The sequence below is a fragment of the Morus notabilis genome, unplaced genomic scaffold, assembly GCF_000414095.1.
Source record: "Morus notabilis unplaced genomic scaffold, ASM41409v2 Scaffold302, whole genome shotgun sequence".
Taxonomy (NCBI): Eukaryota; Viridiplantae; Streptophyta; class Magnoliopsida; order Rosales; family Moraceae; genus Morus; species Morus notabilis.
The window spans coordinates 410,529-434,681 of NW_010364886.1; the positions used below are offsets into that span (position 1 = coordinate 410,529).

At 33.3% G+C, this 24,153-nt stretch overlaps 1 non-coding gene across 1 annotated transcript; it reads left to right on the top strand.

Moving 5' to 3' along the window:
* The first annotated feature begins 1,330 nt into the window (after positions 1–1,330).
* TRNAT-CGU lies at positions 1,331–1,402 on the top strand. Its single transcript has one exon. It is a non-coding gene; the product is annotated as a tRNA-Thr (tRNA).
* Positions 1,403–24,153: the final 22,751 nt, after the last annotated feature.

A 24,153-nucleotide genomic window follows, 5' to 3' on the forward strand; every position in this document is an offset into this window, starting at 1 on the left:
TATATTTTAAAAAAAAAGTCTCTTTTTATCCCAACACGGCCCAATAACTTCCGGAAGCAGCATTTGTACCAGCCGACTTATATAAAAATATAGAAAATAACCCTTCATCCAATTTTGTTCAAATTTTGGACAAAAGTGCACAAATTTGAGATGTTATATCTTCATAACATATAGTTAAGATTTTATGTCTTCATTTCTTGAGGCATAATAATTGGTAAACAAATTTGAGATGTTTTTCCAACCAAAAATCTTCATAAGCTTCACTCTTGTTAAAGGCCTCTACAATACCGCAGTTGTAGTAATGAAGGTACTCACGGTGGGATAAAAAAAATCAACCACCAACTTCAAAGGATACTACTGAAACCACTTAGGCCTTTGCTGGTCAACACCTAGCTTTGGGCCAATCGAAATTTTGCAGAATGCCAAAAAAAAAAAAAAAAACTCCACCTTCGATTTATGCGCATATTAAAATATGTCACACAAATAAACTATTTAGAGATCGGCAAAACATCGCATAAAAATATAAATCCGAACAATAAAAAAGTTGTGAGATTAGTTTAAAGATATATAAAAGTTGTGGCATGCTACCTTATTTTCTTTAGAAAAATAGTAGAAAATATGCCAATATGAAAAGCTTAAGAAAGTATATAGGCTAATTTTTAGTTATAGAAATTAATAGACCATAATTTGTCAAGTTATGGTTCATAGCTAGACAAATTATGGACAATTATGGACAATAACTTGTCAAGTTATGGTTCATAACCAGAAAAGTTATAGACGAAACAGTAATTTGACATATTTATTAACTTATGTAAACTATTGGCCTATTAATTTTAATTCATCTCAAATCTTGACCTATTTTCCTCTTTTTTCCTTTTCTTTAAATTGCACTTGTATCTTTTTGTCGTGCCACTTCAGCCCGTGATTATTTTAATCATTTACATATATTAGCATAGCTCAATATGCAAAGGAGCAGAGAGTATCTTCAATAAAATTGATAGGTTTACATTGATTTGTAGGTGACAATGCAATATTTAAAAGTTTGGAAGGTATAATGAGACGAGCATAACGGTTTAGGTTTCTAAAATTTGTTCTGTCCAAATTTGAATGAAAGTGAACGGTGAAGGTATAAGGGCACATTAGAAGTAGTGTCCAAAGTTTGAGAGAAATTTTAGATTTTATCCGAAAAGAAAGTGAACCGTTCGAAGTTCTCTTCACGCGAATGTGGTTTATTGGTCAAGTAAAACAAAGTAATAAAAGATACAAAGTTAAAAACTCACAGATTTATAGCCTTTATAAATACATTTTATTTTTACTTAGTATTAACCAAGCCTCCGTAGCATAGTGGTAGTGCGTTCGCTTCGTAAGCGAAAGGTCGCGAGTTCGATCCTCGCCGGGGGCTGGTGACATTTCCTTTTTTTTTGGTTTTCCAAGTTTCATTTCAACTTATTCCTCGAGCAATGCCCAAAAAAAGTCACAAAACGACGAGAAAAGATAGACCGCGGAAAAATTATACGTGCGAAAACGGGAACATATAATAAAACAAGTAAAGGAGTAAGAATTAGGGCCGATAATTTCGGACACGATACGAGATAAATGAGTTTAGACCGTACGATTATTAATTGGGTCGTTAACGGGCTGACACGAATAATACGAAAATAATCGGGTTGGATTCGTGTCAGCCCGTTTAACACGCTTAACCCGTTTAGTTATACGGGCTATAATCGGGCTGACACGGCCCGACCTGGACCGACCCGTTTATTAATATATATATTTTATTTTTTTTAAGACAAAACCCTAGCTTTTCTATATTAGAGGTGTTAAACGTGCCGTGCCGGGCCGGCACGGCATGCTTGACAGCAGGCCCATTAAGGGCCTGGGCCGGGCTTGAGAAGAAAAACTCAGGCTCGGTCTAGGCCCTTGGCCCTGGTCCATAAGGGCCAGGGCCGTGCCTGGGCCCAGGCCCTTCACAGGCCGGTCTCGACCCTTGTATTTTTTTTTTAAATTTAGTTAAAAAAATATATCATATGCCCCAAAAGATGTGATTTTATTGAATTGACGTAATAGGAGTACACATAAATGACTGCCTCATTAAAAACCTTGCTAAGTAAAACCCGTGGGGAGATCGGGACAAAACCTTAGCAAAGGAAAAAAGAATGCAGTAGCTAGGAATAGTAAATTACAAACCTAAGTACTTCTAGAAGATTCTGTTATTTATAAGTTAGAAAAATATTCTTGCATCGAATCATCTGTGTATTGTTGTTTTCGTCTTCTGACATCTTCCTAGTCTTTAATGCACATTAGTCCCTCCAAGATATCTGGATGCATTCTGCTTCTCTTCTCGTCAAGAATTCGGTTGCTTGCGCTAAAAGCTTGTTTTGATGCTACTGTTGACAATGGAGTTGTCAGAATGTCACGAGCTATTATGGACAGTGTTGGAAAACGATCGGTCTTACTCTTCCACCACTGTAAGATGTCTAGTTTGTCGTCATCGATTACAAAATTTGCATCAAAATATTTGACTAGTTCTGTAGACGCTTGTGTTGAGGACAATCCTACCATTTTCTCTTTCTTCTTCAAGAAACTCCATGACGATCCTTTAGGCCCCGAACTAGTAGTTGACGACAAATTTCCCTATTCTTTTTGACCTGTGCTGTAGTTTGCTTCATACAAACTAAAAATCTTTTCTAACATTTTCTTGGCGTCAGTAATACTTAGTTGCATATCTATTTCTAAATTCTCTGCGGTAACAATCATCAATGATTCAGTTCTATCTACTCCACACCTAAGATCTAAAATGGTTGCCAATGCATATAACATAGGACAACCTGACCAATAACTTTTAAATTTATTTTTCATTAACTTAACTATATTTTCAAAAAGTTCTGTATCCCTATGATAAGAAAATCTTTCTGAAATATTAAATAGTTGATGTAAAGCTAAATGTACAGTAGGATAATAAACTCCAGAAAGTAATTCAGTAGCATTGTAAAAAACGTCTAGAAATTTTAAAAAATACTCAGCAATTTACCAATCAGGATCAAAAATTAAAATTTGATCGTTCTTACTATTTACGTATGTCGTGATAAGCTGTGAAAACGGGAGTGCTGCCTTCAACATTAAATATGTGAAATTCCACCTATGTCTCACGTCAGTTGGAAACTTTCTTGGGCGCATCTGACTATTCCTACAATATTGTTTGAATTCTTGGAGCCGAGCTCCAGAACTAGATATGAATGATAATGATTCTCTAATATTTGTAAGATTAGCTGAGATATGTTCAATTCCTGCCTGAACTACTAAATTAATTATGTGACTTGCACACCGTTGATGAAAAATTTCCCCTCCAAATGCTGGTTTCAAACTACGTTTAAACAGATTAATTGCAGCTGTATTGGCTGACGCATTATCAAAAGTAATTGTTAAAACTTTATCTTCTATCCCATAAAACCCAAAAATTTCCATTATTGTACTAAAAATAGATGTGGCGTTATGAGGATATGGATATAAATGAAAACCAATTATTCTTTTTTGTAAAACCCAATCGTCATCAACGTAGTGCACTGTGACACATAAATATCCAGTTTTATTGCACCCCTCCCATAGATCAGAAGTGCAAGAGACAGTAGCATTAAAAGTCCTAAAATTATCAACAATAGATTGGCTCATTGCATAAAAAACTTTCATGCAATCATAATGAGTTGTGTTTCTACTTACCTGTTTAAATTATGGGAAAAAGGCTGTCTAGATGAATTCTTCGAACGAGACATCATCTGCAAAAGAAAGAGGCAATTCGGCACTAGCTAGAAATTTAGCTAGTGCCTCAGGAGCACGTTGTGCATCGTATGTAAAATTTTGTAACCCCTGCGATGTGAGTAATAGTGTTTGTTGGCGGGAGTCCACACTCCCAACTTAGTGCAACGGTAGACATACTTTCTAATGTCTATCCAGATGACCAGTACCCCCACCATTTTTATTAGAAAAGTGTTTTTTACAATATTTACATACCGCACGAATTTCCATCTCACCTGTTTTTGGATTTGGTCGGGGCTCCTCGATGAAATGCTACCATGCCGGAGAAGTTCGCGGTCTTTTTTCTTTGTTGCGTTCTCCAGCTTCCTCGTTGTGTACTGAAGCATTATACACCGGAGCATTTTCTGGCTCAGTGGGGGTGGGGTTGGGAGGCATCATTTCATCCTAAAAAAATGGCTCATCACCAAGCTCAGGAAGACCAGTGAATTCAAGGAAGTTTGGTGCGGTCATTTTCAGGAAATTGATAGAACTTGATTGAACTTTGTAAATGAAAGAGCTAGAAAATGAATGAACGCGAGAAAAAAGCTTAGAATCAAAATCAAAGAGACAAGTTGAGAGATAGAATGAGAGTGAGATGAGAAGTTGAGAGTGAATTGTTGTGTGAGATTTATTGTGAAATTAAAGGGTATTTATAGGGGATTTTGGGGGTAAATTTCCAGATTTTAGGCTTTAGCCGTTGGGCCCTTCGCGGGCCCAACGTGCGGCACGTGACGGGCCTCCCGTTTGGCCCGTCACGTGCCAAATGGGAGGCACGTGACGGGCCAAACGGGAGGCACGTCACGTGTCGCACGTTGGGCCCGCGAAGGGTCCCCTGGACCAAATGAAATGGACCGTTTGATGGGCCGTTTCGCGGGCTTGTGATACGAACCCCGCCAATAATGTGACGAAACCCATAGCCAAATATGGGATACGATCCAAGATCTTCAAGAATTGATGGAAACCGCGACCCGTTGCTTAGCGAAACAAGAACCTTGGTATGGTGAAGACGCCACAAATGAGTATGAAAATTCCGTTTGATAAGTCAAGGGTGAACGCCACAAGGAAAACCTTGATAAGTTCGGAATAGTTCTTCAAGAACTAAGAAGAATATCTCACAAAATGAATAAACATAAAAACTTTTTATTAAATTTGGATTTCAGCCTTAAATAGCCGAAAACAAGCTGAAAGGTTTAAAAATTGTAAAGGTCCTATCCTACCCTTAATAGGGTAGGCGCCTAAATGAAGATAGACTCCTAAAACAATATAAAATCGCCCAAAGATAACTTCTAGGTAAGGAATCCGACTTAGAGTCTAATTCCTTCCTTTTAAAAAGCCTAAAACTAATCTTAGGGAAGGAAATCCGAATTTGAATCCAATTCCTCCCTTATATCGCATACTATGGAATTTAAATGTTTAAATTAAAACTTAAACCTAAAAATATAGAATTATGATAAAAGGAAAGTCTTTATTCGGAATTTGACTTGATCCTTTGTTGGAAATTGTGCCTAACTTCTTGGAACTTGCTGGAATGTGCGCCTAACCCCTTGGAATATGCAAGTTGGCCATGCAATGGCTTGATGGACGTTTAAGGTTGATTTTCTTTCTTCCGGATTGACTTTGATGGCTATGTTCTCATCAGCTTGGGCCGGGCCGAACAAGGGCCGAATCAGGGCTTGGGTCGGGCCGAACAAGGGCCGTGTTGCGGGCCTCCACGTGCTTGGGCCGTGGGCTGAGAAGCTGAGGCCCAGCCCTAGCCCATTACACGTGCCGTGCCGGCACGGCCCGTAACAATAGCGAACCGGGCCGTGTCGAATCAGACACTATTACGGGCTGGGTCGGGCTGTCCATGGACGGCCCGGTCTATTTGACACATATATATATATATATATTAATCCATTAATAAAATGTTTTCTTTTTCTATGAATAGGTTAAAGCAACTGGAAACTAATTTTAATTTTTAGGGCGTAGTTGGACATTCAACCTCAAGGCTCAAAGAAGACATTTTCCTATATTTATCTTATGTTTTATGCACTTAAATATTCAAATGTTTGGTTATGTTTTCAAACTTATTTAAATGTACTTGGTTATGTTTTCAAACTTCTTTAGATGTTTGGTAATTGGTATGTTTTGAAACATATGTCATAAGTGATGTTTTGGATATTTTAATGTGTGTTGGCTATTATGCATGATTTTAACCATAAGTGATATTAAGTAGTCAAATATAGTTTTGAATACAATATAAAATTCCACTATTTTTGCTAGTTGGGTCATAAACGTGTTTTTTTTTGTGTCAGCCCGTCACAGCACGTTTAGTATTCGTGTTCGCGTGTCGTGTCGTGTTAACTGTGTCATTAGCGTTTCGTGTTTGGGTTTCTGACACGTTTATTAATCGTGTCGTGTTCGTGTTCACTATAATCGTGTCGGCCCGAACACAACACGCGAACATGAATTGTCAGCCCTACTAAGAATAACACCCACAAACTTAAGCCTGGTTATTCAAATTTTAGTTGAGATCTGATTTTATGTAAATTTTTTTTATTATTTTTAAAAAATTAAATGTGATTTTTTATACGAATTTTTAACGGTAATAAAATTAAAATTAAAAATTTAAATTAAGAAAATAAATAAAACGTTAAAAACTAACTTTTGAGTATTAACATGACATATAATATGTCATTCTACCTCATATGTCTAACTCATCACTTTTAGAGCCCGTTTGGTAAAAAGATTCGTTCCTTGATTCGAATTATAATTCGTAATTCGTTACAGTATTTTCTCTCATAAAAAATACACGTAAATAAAAAATGATTCTAATCACATGATTTTACTAATATAACCCTTTTTGTTTATTTTTTTCTATTCACATTATTTTTCTCTCTTATCTTTATTGTTGCAGTGCTCTCGGTTACCTTTTCTCTCTCCCTTCTCGTTTTTCTTTCTCCTCTTTCATCCTCTGTATTGTTCCCCCGTTAATGAAAAACCTGCAAACCTCAAAAAAAAAAAAAAAAAAAAAAATTCAACGAAGTTTGCACCTCCAAAATCACACCACAACGATGAAAAGTTTGTTATTCATCTATAAATTCTGAATTTTTTCGTTTTCTTTTGTTTTTGGGTTTGGGTTTTTATTGTTCCACCATTAATACAAAATCAGTACCACTTCCTTCTATGAGGAAAAAAATGGAGCAAATCTTGCTCCTCCAACCCGCACACAACGATGAAAAATAGTTGTTCTTTTGTAAATTCCAACATTATTTTTTCGTTTTTTGTTTTTGTTTTTTTGGGTTTGGTTTTTGACTGTTCCACCATTAATGAAAAACTTGCAACACTTCATCTTCAATGAGGGAAAAAAATCCAGCTTGCTCAAATTCTTATTTGTTTTCGTAATATCTTGTCTTTGGATTTGGATTTTTTGAATCTATTTGGATATACGTGCTGTGAAATACTAAATTATGTTCCTCTGCCACTTCTCCTATCACTCTCTAGAATCTAGAAACAAAGGATAGCTGGGTTCTTGAAACAAATTATTCGTAACTTTGTGTTGTCGGTTATAAAGCATTAGACTTGTGATTTATAATTGTGTGGCAAGTTTTTCAATACTTGTTTTATGTCATTCTACACAAAATGGTACTGGAAAGCTGCCGTCGTTGGAATAATGGCACAAAAGGTTAATGCTTTGTGATATTCTAGATTAGTAGATTAGATAGAATCGGCGACAACTCATTTTAAAATAATTTTATTTTTTTATATGAAAATAAAAATAAGTGTTTTTAATTTTATATAAAAATTATTTTTAAAAATATATTTAGTAGTTTTATCAAGAAATTATTTTCAGTATAAAAAATTCATTAATTTTTCTCTATTTTATGGATAAAAAAAGAAAAATAAACAATGAAAAACAAAACGATTAAAAGTAATTTTTCATTTATTTTTCATTTTACACTAAATTAAAAAATCGTTTTTATTTGCGTTTTTATCTTTAATTGTGCCAAACGCCGTTTTAAAATTATTTTCATTTTTTTCTTCTAAAAAAATGTGAAAAATAAAAATAAGAACAATTTCAAACACGGTAAATAATTTTAGATTTTAAAAGTCACAAATGTTGGGGATATTTTAGCAAAATAAGTGTTAAATTAAAAGTGATAAATTGGCATATTAAGTAGAATAACATGTCATGTGCCATATAAATTAGTACTTAAAAATTAATTTTTGAGTTAATGTCCTTAGCATTGTTCAAAAAGTAATAACGTAAAATCTTAAGAATAAATAAATAAAAAAGAAAAAAAACTAAAAACATCTCTACATATTGTTATTTCGACACATTTTTTAAACCGCCACAATCTTCGTTAAGTTCTTTAAAATTGTCTTGTTGTATTTAATTAAATACGATTTTGATTTGATCTAAAAATTAACCCTCTACATGATTTGATTAAACAGTAAAAAAATTGTGTTTACTAGCTTATATTTTATTACCGTAACTAAAAATTCTCTAATTTTTATAATTAATAATTATTATTTTTTATATTTCTTTTCCCATGAAGATAAAAACACTATCAAATAGGCTAAAAACACCATGAGTAGAAGAGTTCTTAGCAATCAAATCTGTTGGCGGTAAAAACTCGTTAACAGAAATAGGCCGGGTCACCACTAGGTATCCCGTTGGATTATCGGCTTAATATTGATTGTATACTTAATATAGGCAGTGAAGTGTTTGTGGTATTTTTTGTGTAGTGAGAAATATGAGAAAAAATACTTGAAGTAGAAAAACACACAAAATTTATAGTGGTTCACTCTTATAAATGAAGAGCTACATCCACTGTAATTTTCTATTCCTTTTGAGATTGTTACAATTTACACTAAGAATTACTCCCTCGTTCTTTTCTCTCAGGAAAATCCAACCTCCTTCCTGTATGAGGCTTCTCTCCTTTTATAGCCGAGCTTCCTTCGTCGGGTGGGTTTTCTTTGTAGGCAGAAAAGCACTCAAGTGGTCTGCCTTTCTAGGCCCAGACCGTAGCCCACTAATGACTTTTGCGAACTGTTCACTTAGCCAATTAGTCTCCCATTACGGCTCTGTGCGTACCTGTAACCCTTTTCTGTCATCTGTAGGGCGGTTTAAGGGTTTGCATTTAATGCCTGTACTATAGACATCTCCCATTTCCGCAAGCAACTTGCGATGTCAGGCTTTCCCCTCTTCAGACATTCCTCTCGCCGTCTCTATTTGCTCAGCCTAGTTGTCTTTCTTGGCAATTAATTTCTTCCCGAAGGATTCCTACCGTAAGGTCGATGGTACGACCTGTCGTCGTCATGAGGAGTTGGCGTCGAAGGTTGGGCTTCCCTTGCAGCAGAAAGAAAGGGAATCCCCACCGTCGAGGGTTGTTGCCTTTCGAGGGAAAGTAAGGCCACGTGCCACACTGTTATTTTTCTATGCGTCATCCACATTTTTCCACACAACAAAATTTTTATTAAGTTCTTTAACAGTACAATTTCTTTTTAACCCCAATTATGGAATTCTCCATTTCGTTTTTATAATTAGACAATTTATTATTATTATTTTACGTGAAGATAAGAACACTATTAGTAGGATATAGCTTTTAATTATTAGATCTCCATCACGTCTGTAAATGTGTCATACTCTAGTGTGTGTGTGTGTGTGTGTGTTTTTTTTTTTTTTTTTTAATCAAACAAAATTTACTTTTCTAATATAAATGACAACAAACATTTAAAACGACAATGAAAATGATAGTCAAACGGCAATGAAAATGCGAAAGGCAAACGACACAAAACATAAGAACAAAAAAATTCAAACAACATTATGGCTACGGAAACAAAGTATGGAAGCGACATGAGGTCGTTGAATGGATAATGACTACAAAGGCTGAGAAGGGTCGGAAAAAAAATTCGAAGGAAAAAATTGAAAGCGACAACATTTCAGAATTATGAAACGAAATAAACTAGGAAAAAAAAACTAACAATCGAAGGTGGGCACGTAAAACACTTTAAAAAAGACCAAAAAAAAAAAGAAAAAATAATAATACAACTTTACTGGTTTGCAACAGAGGTCTGTAGAACGTCTGTAAATGGGTAAAGCGACAATGAGAACGAAAATGAAATAAACAGAGAACCAGAAAACAAAGAACAACATTAGGGAAAAAGAAAAAGAAAAATCAAAGAAGAAATGAAATCAACAATAAAACTTTAAGCAAAAAAGATTGAAGACGATGAAATGAAATTTAAACCGCAAAATTCAAAAGCGAAATAAAAAAAATAAGACCACAAGATTTTTTTGTAAAAGGAACTCCAATAAATAAGGAAAATGATAGCAAAATATACCACGGAAAAAAAAAACCCCTCAAAAATAAGGAAACAACAATCAAGTTGAAAATAACAAGAACCTTCCGACAAGAAAAGTGTGAACGACAAATTAACAATATACATTAAAACGACGTGAAATAATAACGGTATAAACATCAAAACGACATCAAAATTGAAGCAGCACTAAAGTGGCAAACAATCAAATGGAAGCTGCAAATGACAATCAATGGTTAAACGACACCTAAATTTCAAACGAGCATAAGTATAAAATGAGACAAACCTGAATCGACAATAAAAAAGTGAACAACAACATCGACGGACACTAAAAAAAGCAGCATTACAGAAGAGGAGAACACAAATTTATACGAACGATTAAATCAAGATTAATATTGGATGAACAATCGCAGAATATGAATAACTTATGAAATTAACAAATGAAAAATGAGAACAAAGTTACGGAATCTCAATAGGCTATTGTATTAAAAAAAGGAGTGCCTAATCTTTCATCTCAATTTGATGGAATTTATAGTACAATTGGGATTAAAGAGTTTAATTATCCCATAAACCTGAGAGTCAAAATCTCTCCTTATGAAAATGTTCACATTTTTGCATTGTAACTAATTGGTCTTAATGTGCATTAACTCCGAATGTTTTGTCTTAAAGCAACAATCATTGAGATTCTAGCTAGTAATGTCTGAGCTTATTCCTTAGACCGGAGCATTGGTGCTCGGGTTTCCCGGTGCTCAGGCATTCGGATTACTCCGGGTCTTTCGGGTGCTCGGATTGCTCCATTGCTCCGGGTGCTTGGACGCTCCATGTCCCATTGGTCAAATGTCATAAAGATCACGTTTACGAAGGTAAAAATTCTCTCCATTAGATTTCTAGCCAAAAAAAAAAAAAAATTCTCCAATAGATGCATTAGCTAATTGGGCTGAGGGTCTAAACAATCCACAAAAAAGAAAAGGAAAAATGCAACAAATAACATTTTTTTTTTTATATCCATATGAAGTATATAGCATATTTTTTCAATGTTAGTAAATTATAACATATTTTTAATTTCCGTTTTAAAAAAAAATACCAATTTCCATATTTGTTCATGCTTGCAGAGTTTTTATTTCTTTTGTTCCTCTCTTAGCTAATCGCCTCCCTCTCTCTTTGTCGTCGGCATCACCGTAAATGCTGGTGACCAATAAATACCATATTTACTCATAAACACAATATTTACCTATTGCTAGTGTCAAACAGTGCTGTTGTCGGCGTCCATATTTACGGATAAATATAGTATTTATCAGGCGCCAACGTCGACATCGCAGTACGACGTCCTTATTTACAGGTAAATATAGTATTTACAGATCAGGTGCTTGCCCGAAGTCAGCGACCAATAAAATATCATATTTATCCATAAATATGGTATTTACCGGTCACCAGTACCTGGTGTCGGTGGCTGTATTTATGGATAAAATACAGTATCTACTGGTGTCAGCATTGGTGGACCTGAGCACAGAGAGAGGAAGGAGAGAGAGAGGTAGGAAGAAGAAAGAGTTGAGGGTATTTTTAAATTTTTAATAATGTTAAAAACCTAACATATTAAATTATATGATATTTACTACCTATTTTATAAAATTATGCTATTATTTACTACGCAATGTCTTAAATATGTTATTTCACTCACTCTCCCTACTCATGAAGCAATATATTTATATAACATAACTTAAAATTATAAATCAAACCCAATTTCACTAATGCTAGACAAACATTTGATAGTGACCAAAATTCGGATTAAATCAAAGGTGGTCCTCCTGATCTATAGTGGGCATGTACACCATTATTGGACCACAAAGTCCATAAATCTCCGTAGCAGTAGCTATCAGCGGCACGCCTAGACAACACATTCCATTATTCTCTTTGTATATTTACACCCAAAACAATATATATATATATATAAATCCCAAAAGAAAAATTAAGAAAAATAATGCCTTTATCATAGGCATGCCATGGAGCACTATCCATTCAATTATGACATTATTTTCTCCTCCCTCATGAATTCTTTCAATTCCATTTGGACCACACCAAGTTAAGTCAGCTACTATGGGAAGTCTTTTCTTTTTTTTTCTTTCTTTCTTTTGATGGCAAACTTTAGACTCCCTTTGGTTGGAGGGATGAAGAGTAAGAAAGATTGAGAGAGTAGGAAAGATTGAGAGAGTTAGAAGAGACATAGAGTAGGAAGGATGGAGATGATTATAGTAATCATTCATATTATTTGGTTGGATGGAGGGAAAGTTGAAATTATGGGTGATAATTGTTTATTTAATTACTATATTGTCTATTTTACTATTTTTTAATAATTTATTTTGAATGGTAAAAAAGTAATTTTATTTAAATTTGAGTAGATTGGTTAGATCATTTCATTAATAGAAGGATCCTAAATGATGGACTCGGAGAGACTCTCTCCCTCCATATCTCATCTCCTTCCTCTTTTCCTTCTTACCAAACCAAGAGATTCATCCTCCTCCTCCACCACTCTCCTTCCATCTCTCTCCCTCCCTCCATCTTTCCCTCTTACCAAACAGGTCCAACTGGCAACAACAACAAGAACTGGGGTAGGACGTCCTTTAATGTTTCTTGGATCTTATGACACTATGCTGATCAGCTACACTCAGACTACTAGTACTGACCCATATATCACTATCACTATCACTCTCTCTCTCTCTCTCTCTCTCTCTCTCTCTCTCTCTCTCTCTCTCTCTCTCTCTCTCTCTCTCTCTCTCTCTCTCTCTCTCTCTCTCTCTCTCTCTCTCTCTCTCTCTCTCTCTCTCTCTCTCTCTCTCTCTCTCTCTCTCTCTCTCTCTCTCTCTCTCTCTCTCTCTCTCTCTCTCTCTCTCTCTCTCTCTCTCTCTCTCTCTCTCTCTCTCTCCTTTACATTTCAGAAGAATAGACTTGTATTCCTTCCTTTTCATTTCAGAAGAATTGCATATTTCTCTCTCTCTCTCTCCTTTACATTTCAAAAGAATAGACTTGTATTCCTTCCTTTTCATTTCAGAAGAATTGCATATTCCAAAAAATATATTTTTCCTATTAGGTTTGAGAACTCTTCCCATGCTTAGGACATGCTGTGAAACACGGGGACCGAGAGATAAGGAAAATGACGCTTTTGAGCTTTGCTTGCTATATACTTCTTCTTTACATATGTTTATAGTTTTTGTGTGTACATAAAAATACATGCCAAAAACCTAATAATTACTGGGAACAAAGCAAAGGCAACAACATAGGAATAATGTAGGTTCTTTTTGCTTTTAATTGCTTTACGGTTTGGCATTTACGGTTATAAAGACTACTAGTACTGGTAACGGCAAAGATATATATATATATATACACACACACACACACACACAGAGATATATATATATATATATATATATATATATATATATGAATGTATGTCTGAGAGAGAGTAGAGCTACTCATAGAAACAAACCCTAGGTCGCCAAGTTAAATGTATACTCCCCAAGCAAATCCATTGAGATAAACCAAATTTGCATGTAAATTAATTATTTAGAAATTTTCATTTGTTTTCTGTCATGGCCTACTAATCCTCTCATTTGGTCCCTAGAGCTTTAATTTGTGACATTTACGATCCTTAAACTATGCTTAAAATAATTTGTATCTCCGTTTGCATCTTCCGTCACATGCATTTTATCAACAGTTTTTAAACTGATAAGGATATACGAATGCACAAATTGAAGTTAGTACCTCAAACTTTTAATTAGTGAATAGTATATGACTGCATTTTGAAAATTAAAAAGATGAAAAATTGCAAAAAAAAAAAAAAAAAAAAAAAAGATCAAAAATCAAAATTTCTGGAATGATTTACGAATTTGTCCAAGATCAAGCTTAACAAATTATATAAAAAAAAAACCGTTAATTCAACATATATTTTTGATGATCTTTTAGGGGTTGTCAATTTAGTTGGGATATCTTTTTATGTTTGATATCAATTTGCCTTTTTCTCTGATTCATTAAAAAATATAAATGTATTTCTTAAGTATAAACACATTTTTGTCTCAAAACTATCACTACAACAAAAACAATGATCGACAACACTAGACGGATGCAAATTAATATAGATGCACCAACGTTTTGCCGAACAAGATCTACACTCTTAATTCATCTATATATACTTCTTTTAAACTATAGATACGCTCTAAATATTTGCCTCACATATTCTATAGAAAAGTTTATCTATGCGGGTACCTTAGGTTTTTATTATATTTCTTTATACAGTACATTAACGTCAAAAAATGTTTTCAGTTGAGAAGAACTCCTTGATATCAAAAGTAAAATGCATGATATATATATATATACATATATATATATATAAATACATATTTATATATATGTGTGTGTGTGGAGCTCCCATTTACTTTTAAGCTACCTGCAAATTATCTCGCAATCACGTAGTGTAAAACTGTGACAAATAAAATCATATATTAACAATTAACACAAGTATCACTATCATATTAATTACAAACACAATTAGTAGAGTAGATAGTTTTCACACATAATTAATTTCTATATCATTTTACTCATTATCTTATGGGTTACACAAACGAATTAATATAAGGTCACTCAATTGGATCGTAGCATTTATAAGTTTTTCTCCTTTCATTTTCTTTTTAATTTTTCCATAAAAATAATTAACAAAAAACACCTGGTCATCGGATTTATTGTGGATCGCCCTTGACATAACTCCACCGATTTATTAGTTTACGTTAATGATATATTAGTTTAGATCGTACTATTATGTAACTGTACGACTTTAATTATAATGAAAGAGAAGAAAAAAGTTTGAAGGAGTTGAGGTTGCTTTGGATTAACTATTATATATAAGTACTTGTAAAATATATTTCATATTTACATTATTGGTAATTCATCGTATACGTATATCTAATATGATATAGCGCTATCATATTGCTGACCATATGTATGAATTACTCAAAAATTTGTTTAGTTAAGGGATACATATTAAGCAGTGGACACACAACAGAAGAACTATGAAATAATTTTGCTTTAAATGATGAATAATATAAGAGTGTACACAATACATATGTATACGTACGAGTAATGCTTGGACACCAACTTAAATCTTAACTTTTACGTACCAATTAATGTGGTATGTGAGTTGTTATTTTTTATTAGTAGATATAATCTTTTTTATTAATTGACATGACAATATGTTAAATATTTACTTATATAAAAATGACAACTCTCATGTCATATTAATTGATATATAAGAGTTAAGATTTGAGTTAGTGTTCCGAACATTATTCGTGTAGTATAATTAACTACTAATTTGTCATTACGTTACACACGTACACATAGACACACTATATACATAAATATAGACATGTATACACGTATTTTCGTATATATATACATATTCACGGTTTATTAATGTGACCATGTGGATCCAAATTCCGATTGGCAATTAAGGTCACCATTTTTCTTTATATCATTATGGTGAAATTTATTCATGACATTGGTCCTTAACTTTTATCTGTGGGGGAAGAAATGTAATGACGGGAAAAATTTTAAGTCTAATCCGGACAGTTCGGTATTTGACCGTAATTCTTTTCGGAACGGAAAGTAATAGAAATATTGATGTAATCAGAAAAGTGTTATGTAAAAACTTTATATACGAGGTAAAATCACTCGAAAAGTGTAAAGTTATAATACGAATATTTTTACAGAGAAAATTCGTAAATATTAGTTGTGAATAGTGAAATATCAGTTAAAAGTTAGAAATTTTAACGGGTATATTTCAGTTATGAAAAACTGAAATATTTGGTAAATGACTAAATGACTAGTTAGAAAAAGAGTAGAAATATTAGAAGTAAGGAAAATAGCAAAAGTTCCTGAAACAGAATTTTCCCGAGTCAGTTAAAGCGGGAAACTTATAAAAAAATGAGTACCGCGAGAGTACGCGTTTTGGGCAATTATGGATTGTTTAAAATGAAAATTTCAGAAAAAGAAATTGACTATTGAGATACCCAAGAGAAATGGGTTGAATATGAGAAATTTGACCCAGGGTGCTCGGCAGTCTAGAAAAGTAGTATAAAACCTGTACCGGGTGTGAAATTATTAGTACTGGAAAGAGACTCGTTTTGAAAAACAGAAAGTTTGGTCTCGACAAGAAAAATGTGGGGAACATGGAACCACTTAAATTAAGTGTTAAACTTAATCATAATTAGTAAAATTAAATTATGGGAATTAAAGTAATTTCTCTAATTTAATTTAGAAAGTAACGTGAGATATTATTAAAAATATTATTATAATATTCTTTTACATCTTAAAACGTGAAGGAAGGGAAATTAGAAGCATTATGCTCTATTTTCCTAAAGAGTGGCCGACCAGGAAGAAAGAGAGAGAGAAAAGAGAGAAAATCAAAGGAAAATAAAGGAATCACCCGTTTTCGTCAAAATTTTTTTCGTTCAGTCCGGTAGAAACATAACCCGAGGCGTTCTAGCGGAGAAACTCAACTTTTCAAGGTAAGATTTCAGATTTTTCATGAGAAACTGCATGTTTTTTCGTTTTGATGAATAGTAACTCATCTCGGAAAAAATCCGTGAAACTGAAAAACGAAACCGAGGTTTTATCGGGGACTATGATAGGAGCCTAACGTGTAAGTATTGAAATGATTGAACAAATTTTTTTAGATTAACACTAAAAATCTGAAATACACTAGAATTAGAGAAAAAGTGTTGTTCATTTTATGTTGGAATTTGTGTTTAGGAATGTGAATCTGGACTACAGGTACCGAAAACGGAAGTAGAATGAGTTATTGAAAACTCGGGAAACTAGAAAAAACAAGGTGAAACTCTGCCGAAATTTCTAAAACCCAGTTAGTAAGTATTGAGTTAAGAATTCGACTCTCGAGAATGAGTAACAGTTTTAAAGCTCGGAAGTGAAAAGATTACGATTCGGAAACTGAGATACACGAATAGGTGTAATTTGTCTCTTGAGCTAGAATTCGGCCTAGAGGGGTTAAGTTCAAAAATGAGTTGAAATTGGATTTAGGAATCCAAGTATGAGAAATTTTGATGCTTGGAATAGGTGGTTAATACCTATTTCCATGAAACATGTTTTGGCACGAGAGCTGAATCAACGAGAAAGAACTTCTAGCAAGCGGGAATCCTAGCGGATTAACTGTAAGTATAGACATTTATGTTTGTCTGGACTCGAGTAAGCTGTAGTTAGACTTAGAACTATGAATTTACTTATGTTCCTAAGTCTATGTGATTATACGTGTTTGGAAGGCTTAGTGCTCTAGATTGCAGAAGGGCGACATATGGTTACCCTTATGCACAGTTAAAGTATGCAAGAAGTATTATGCATTTTATGTTATCATGTGCACGTAGAGAAACGTTGCATATCATTCAGTAAAGTAAAAGACTGACGGGTCGTCGGCCTCCACAAGGGAGGAAAATCTCACAGAGTAGAGATTCCGACTAGACCAGTCAGTAAGAAATGGCCAGTAAAGTAAAAGACTGACGGGTCGTCGGCCTCCGCAAGGGAGGAAAATCTCAAAGAGTAGAGATTCTGACTAGATCAGACAGTAAGCAGGGGCCAGACCCACAGAAGTAAGAACAGAAAAATAGAAAGCAGTTTAAAGCATGTTTCACACAAGCATATTTGCATCATAACTCTTAATGTAATTTTTATTAGTTTATGATGTATGCATGTTTATACTTGCTAAGCGTTAGCTCATCAGTTTACTCGTGTGCAGGTAACAAAGGTAAGCAGCTAGTCATATAGTGGTTTGCTTGATGGACAGGCAGAGGCAAGGGTGGCGGAAATGTCATAGGTACACGGGAGTGATCTTTACTACGCTCGCTTAGAAAATAATTTCCGTTGCAGATTAATGTAATATAGAATACTAGTATGTATGTTCAGTTCTAAGAAGAAGATATTACAACCATTGTCTTAGTAAAGAACAACGGACTGTAATAAGTTAAGACAAGTTTTCAGAAACTAGTTTGATATCCGAATTCTTAAAGTAATAGCAAGATATGTTGTTAGCATAATGACTTAACATGTTAAGAACCCGAGGGTTAAAGTAAAGAAAAAAAAAATACCCGAATATAAACGTAATTTAAAGAGACTATAGTCTAGAAACGCATAATGGATTAGACTATAACTTAGCCTATTAGGTAGTAGTATAAGCTTTGGCGACCACACCGCAAGGGCGCGAGTCGTCACAAGAAATGTTACACCTATGTAATAATTTTGTCACATAATATGATACTAGTTAATTCAAAGAGTAAATAGTGTAAATTCACATTTTTTTTTGGTATATATACGGCTTTAAACATATGGTTTACAGAAAAAGAGTTGAAAAAACAAAATAACATCAGACAGTACTGTGTAATATAGGCTTATTTATTATTTTTATGCCCTATATTTGGTTTTATATAAAAAATAACGTCTATTTTGGATGTGCTCATAATATCACATTTTAAATGAGTGTGAAATTTATATATTTTCTTGGCCAACAGTAAATTCTAACTCATAATTATTGACGAATTTATCATTTGTAGCTCATGAATAAATCTATAAAAAGTTACTACATAGACGCTAAGCTGCAAAGGGTAAATGTCAATTTGTATCTAATTTGGTACAAATTTTCCATAAGTTGCAAAGATAAATTCAGCAATTCAGAAGTTAATATCACCTATTAACTTTTAAAGTACAACGTTAACATGAATACTCGCGAACATTGAAAACGTAGGGTGTTATAGAAATCCTGTTTTGTAAGGGAGAAAGAGAGAAATAAATCAAGACTTGAGATGAATTAAAATTAATAAGCCAATAGTTTACATAAGTTAATAAATAAGCCAAATTACTATTTTCATCCATAACTTGTCTAGTTATAAACCATAACTTGATAAGTTATTCCCGGTTTTTGTCCATAACTTGTCTGGCTATGAACCATAACTTGACAAGTTTGTCCATAACTTATCTGGTTATGAACCATAACTTGACAAGTTATGACCTATTAATTTCTATAACTAAAAGTTGGCCTATATACTTTCTTAAGCTTTTCATATTGGCCTATTTTCTACTATTTTCGTTTTTGTAATTCAAAGTACATTGTATATAATAGTTCGTAAATATATCCATAAATGTTGGAAAAATACGGCATTGAGTGTGCATCAAAATTTTAAAAATTTAAATCAATACCAAAGCCAATAAAGAACATGTTTATGATGCTATATAACATAAATATTAAAGATCTAAGTCATACCTTTAGAGATTTAGGAAACAACACATCTGATAGATCAAAACGTTCCAAACAGCAACCGGAAAAGCCTCAACCAACTAGTCTTCTTTGTTATTCTCGTTTCCACGATCGGAGTGCGGGTGGGCACACGTCATTCAATCTCCTCTTGGTATTCTTGAACTCCTTCCAACCACAAGAGAGCCAAAGAAAAAATCGTTCTTGAGAATTAAATAATTTTTCCTCTCAGGAATCTTTTACTAATAGCCTTAAAAAAATATCTCAAGTGATCTAATGAATAATGTGACTTAATAGGCTATTTATAGTGTTTAGGAAGTCATATTTCCATAACAATTAGGTTTCTCAAAGTTTATCTCGCTTACAGAATTAGTTTCGCCTTGTCAGCATGTGCTACACGTTGCAACCGGTCGACCGGTGACAGAGACGTTATAACTCACCGGTTGACCTATCCTTCATGAACTGGTCAACCGGACCGGTGAGCTGTCTGAACTAGCGAAACTTATTTTCCTAGTTTTCCAATGCCTCAATTTTGATTCAAGCAACCCAATAGAGAAGTTGCCTGATCAAAATAGTCATATAATAGTCTTCCCATATTAAACAACTCTTAAAATAATAATTCAACCAATTTATCTAGAATAAATTTATCAATTAATTCACCCGATAAATCACTCATGAATTAATTAACCAATCTCATATTAACTTTGAACCTCTTTTAGGGAAATAACCCAAGTTATCAATATGTAGGAAATACATCGTATCATTACAAGAAATTATGTGAGCTAGCAAAGGGACCCGATGGACATATATAAATCAAGCTCCTATAATCACAGCGCTACTTGTAAACCAACAAGTCCGTCTCATGATTATAAAAATCTAACGTTATTCCACTAAAAGCCTAGAGCTGCACTCTCGATTTATATAGCGAATTTACAAAGCTCTGAATAGCTCTTGTCCATGACTCAATATATTAGTGTATATCCCCATAGGATATCCATAATCGACTTGAGGTCAAGTTCCGTTTTACCTTCCTGATTACATTTGTCTTATGTTCCATTACCACACCATCGGAAAACCACTATTAGTATCATTACAAATAGTAACCCATTAGATAACAAAAAGTAGTCTAATGGCCGAGTGCTCATATTTTTCAATCCACAGATAATGCATAAAAGGATATCATTGACTCTTTGTAGGAGCTATGGATGCCATTATATATGAATAACGAATCTATGCATACATGAGTCATACCCCCAATGTACTAGTAAGCGTACCATTATATAATGTCAGGATGTTCTTTTGGAACATCAAAAGATACAAGTCAAGCATGCGAGTTCATTATCCATCTCAGGATTAAGATGACAACATATAATTCGTCAAAGTGAATTATTTTATTCAAACGGAATTATTAATTAAATCAGTTCAACTTTGGTCCGACCCAATATTGATTTTACCATTAGAAACTATATCAATGTCTCTACCCATGGAGTCCCACTTGCGACGACCAAGACAAGCCGTCTCCGTTAGGAAGTAGACAATATAACAATCTTAATATGAATAAAATGCCCAACTTTATTCCATCGATTGTGGATCATATGATTTAGACTATCATCTTTAGATTCCTGTCTTCCGCATGTTCTTCTCATTACATGCATGACCTAAAGATTTAGAATGATAGTTTCAGACTTTCAGTTTGCTTCTCATACATTCAACTAATATGAACATAACGAGGACAATACATAGATATATGAACATAACGAGGACAACACATAGAATATGAAATAAATAAATCTTTATTAATAGTCAAATTGTCTAAAAAAATATCGTTATATTTATTCCTAAGTTACATATATCCATAACACATTCGACTGATTATGCCCAAGTTAAAATATTGAAGAACATATTAGCTAGTCTAAAAACTAAGAAACTTAATCCTATCGAAAGCAATCTATTAAAAGGACTTAGATCATTACTTGATAGAACTATAATCTTTAAAAAAAGGCAAAATGCAGTGAATAGCATATTTTTAACTCCTAATTGAAGTAAATAGCATATCTTTTTAGTTAAATTATAGCATATCTCTGTTATTCATCTTAAAATAAATTATTGATTTCCAATCTTATCCCTTTTCTTGTTTTGTTTTTTTATCTTTTTCTCTCAATTTCTTCTAACTCTCTCTCTCTACCGTGATTCTCTCTCTATAGCCTCTCACCCCTCTCCAGACTCCCATTCTCTCTCTATCTCTCTCACCTACTGACCAAGCTCTTCCGGCTCTTTCGAGTCTCGTCGTTGTTCATCCTTTGATCTGGAACAACAATGATCTCAGAAAACTCATGTCAGTCGAATGTTCGGATAAATATGATATTTACTCGTAAATACATAATTTACAAATAAATATGGTATTTATTAGTAAATACAGTGTTAAACGGTTGCCGAAATTGATGCCTAAATTTTTAGATAAATATGATATTTGCAAGTAAAGATGATATTTATTGGTAAGTACAATGTTAAACGGTCACCGAAGTCGGTGGTCAGCTTTTTTTGGTAAATATGATATTTATTAGTAAATACGGTATTTATTAGTAAACACGATATTTACCTATAAATACAGCATTGAACAGTTGCCTGAGTCGGTGGTCGGCTTTCCGGGTAAATATAGTATTTACTAGTAAATACGGTATTAAATGATAAATATATTATTTACCAGTGAATACAGTCTTAAAGGGTTGCCGGAAAACAGTCACCGAAAAACGGTCACTGATTGCCAGAAAACGGTCACAGGTTGCCGAAAAATGGTCTCTAGTCACTAGAGCCGGCCGCCAGTCCCGACCATGGTGGGCTTGACTATAATATACCTATTTTAAATAATATGCTATAATTTACTGTTTTTTAAAAAATGGATGTTTAGGGAGGAGGAGTGAGGTGGAAAAGGAGGTTTAGGGATATTTTGAGGTTTTGAATAATGTTTAAAACTTAAAATATCAAATTATACTATAATTAACTATTTTTAAAAAATATGTTATAATTTAGTAATCACTTTACCTTATTTCCCTCCTTATTCCTTAAAAGAATAATAAATAAAGAGAAGGAAACAATGAACATCAAGAAAAGCTTAAACATCTCAACTACGTTGGCACCAAGCTAATAGCTAGCACACTTTTCCCATACAAAATACCTCACTAAAATTTAGTAAATTAAAAAGAAAGAAAAATTAAATAAAAGTTCAGGAAGGAAAAGACCGGTACAACTAAAGGGAAAAAAAAGAAAAAAGAAAAACAATTAGATCCAACCGCTACTTGTGAAAACCGACGTCAAAATTAGCTGAAGCTCCACCTTTGAAGATCATTTCCTAAAATAGATCTCATGCCTATGCTAGAATATAATAATAATAATAATAATCTACATTCCTTGAAACCTAATTCAGTTTGATTTGGGGAATAAAGTCCTACTTTTGGTACATCTATACAATTTTTCTTCGGTTTTTCTTTATAACGCATACCAACTATTATTTATTTATTTTTTTTGGTAATTCTGATTTCAATAACACTACAATATACATGTCCTATGTATGTGCAACTAGATTGTTATATATTCATCGAGACATACTACCACATAATATGTACACGATATATGTATGAATTCACGTCTCAGACTATAAAGTGTGTGTGTGTGTGTGTATTATTTAGAACAACAAACCATTTAGAAAAATTGTTGTTTAATGAAGTGAGTATACTATATTAATTATTAGCCAAGATATTTATATAGCAAAGTTAGTAATTAAGATATTATATATCCCCACCCATTGTATAACCTAGTAGTATACACTATACATACATACAAACACATGTGTGTGTGTACACGTGTGTTTATATATATATATATATATATATATATTTATATGCATGCATACACATATAAATATAACATGAAGTTAGATGCAGAATTTTTGAGTTCAAATTGAGTGGTATGACATCTTTCAAAAACCTTTATCAAGTTGTGGGGGGGAAATAAAACTGATTGACACGATAGTTTTTATCCCATAAATGAAATCCTTGAAAGATATACATAACTAAAAGAGAGATGTATGCAGTCTCTATTATCAACAAAGCTTAGCCTAATATATATTAGAGAAACACTGGGTCAGTGCCCTATATTACATGATTAAGTTAAAATTGAAATTTTTTTTAGTTATAAGTCTAAGTACAGAGAACCTATCACTTTAAAACTTTGCTTTCCTAGCTAGTTTAGGGCTCAAACGAGGTTCCTAGGCATCGTTCACTTCGCGGATTCGAGTTTTCAATTCGAGCTAAGATGTGACATTTTGTGAGAACTTTTCACTGTAGCAGAAAAAGTTATATGTGACATTTTCTAAGAGTTTTTTACTATATAAATCTAGAACTAAAAACTCAAATCGGTGAAATGAACGAGACCTATCTTTGAGACAATTCTATTATGTACATCGTACTGCAATGACAGAAGCATGTGACTATTTCTTCAACTTTTGCTCTTTCTTGTTTCAAAGTGATAAGAACTAAATAAGAAAGTGCAATAGCACTGCATGTATATTTAAATTCTCATGAGAAAAGTTTTTTTTTTTTTTTTTAATATTTCGGGTTTCAGGTGTAATGGATGTTATATGTTTTGATTAAAAAATAAAGTTTATACGGATCATAATTCAATATTTCTAGTTAATCCATATATTCATATGTACACACTAGCTAGAAGCCGATCTATAACTTTAGCACTAAAAAATTTTACTT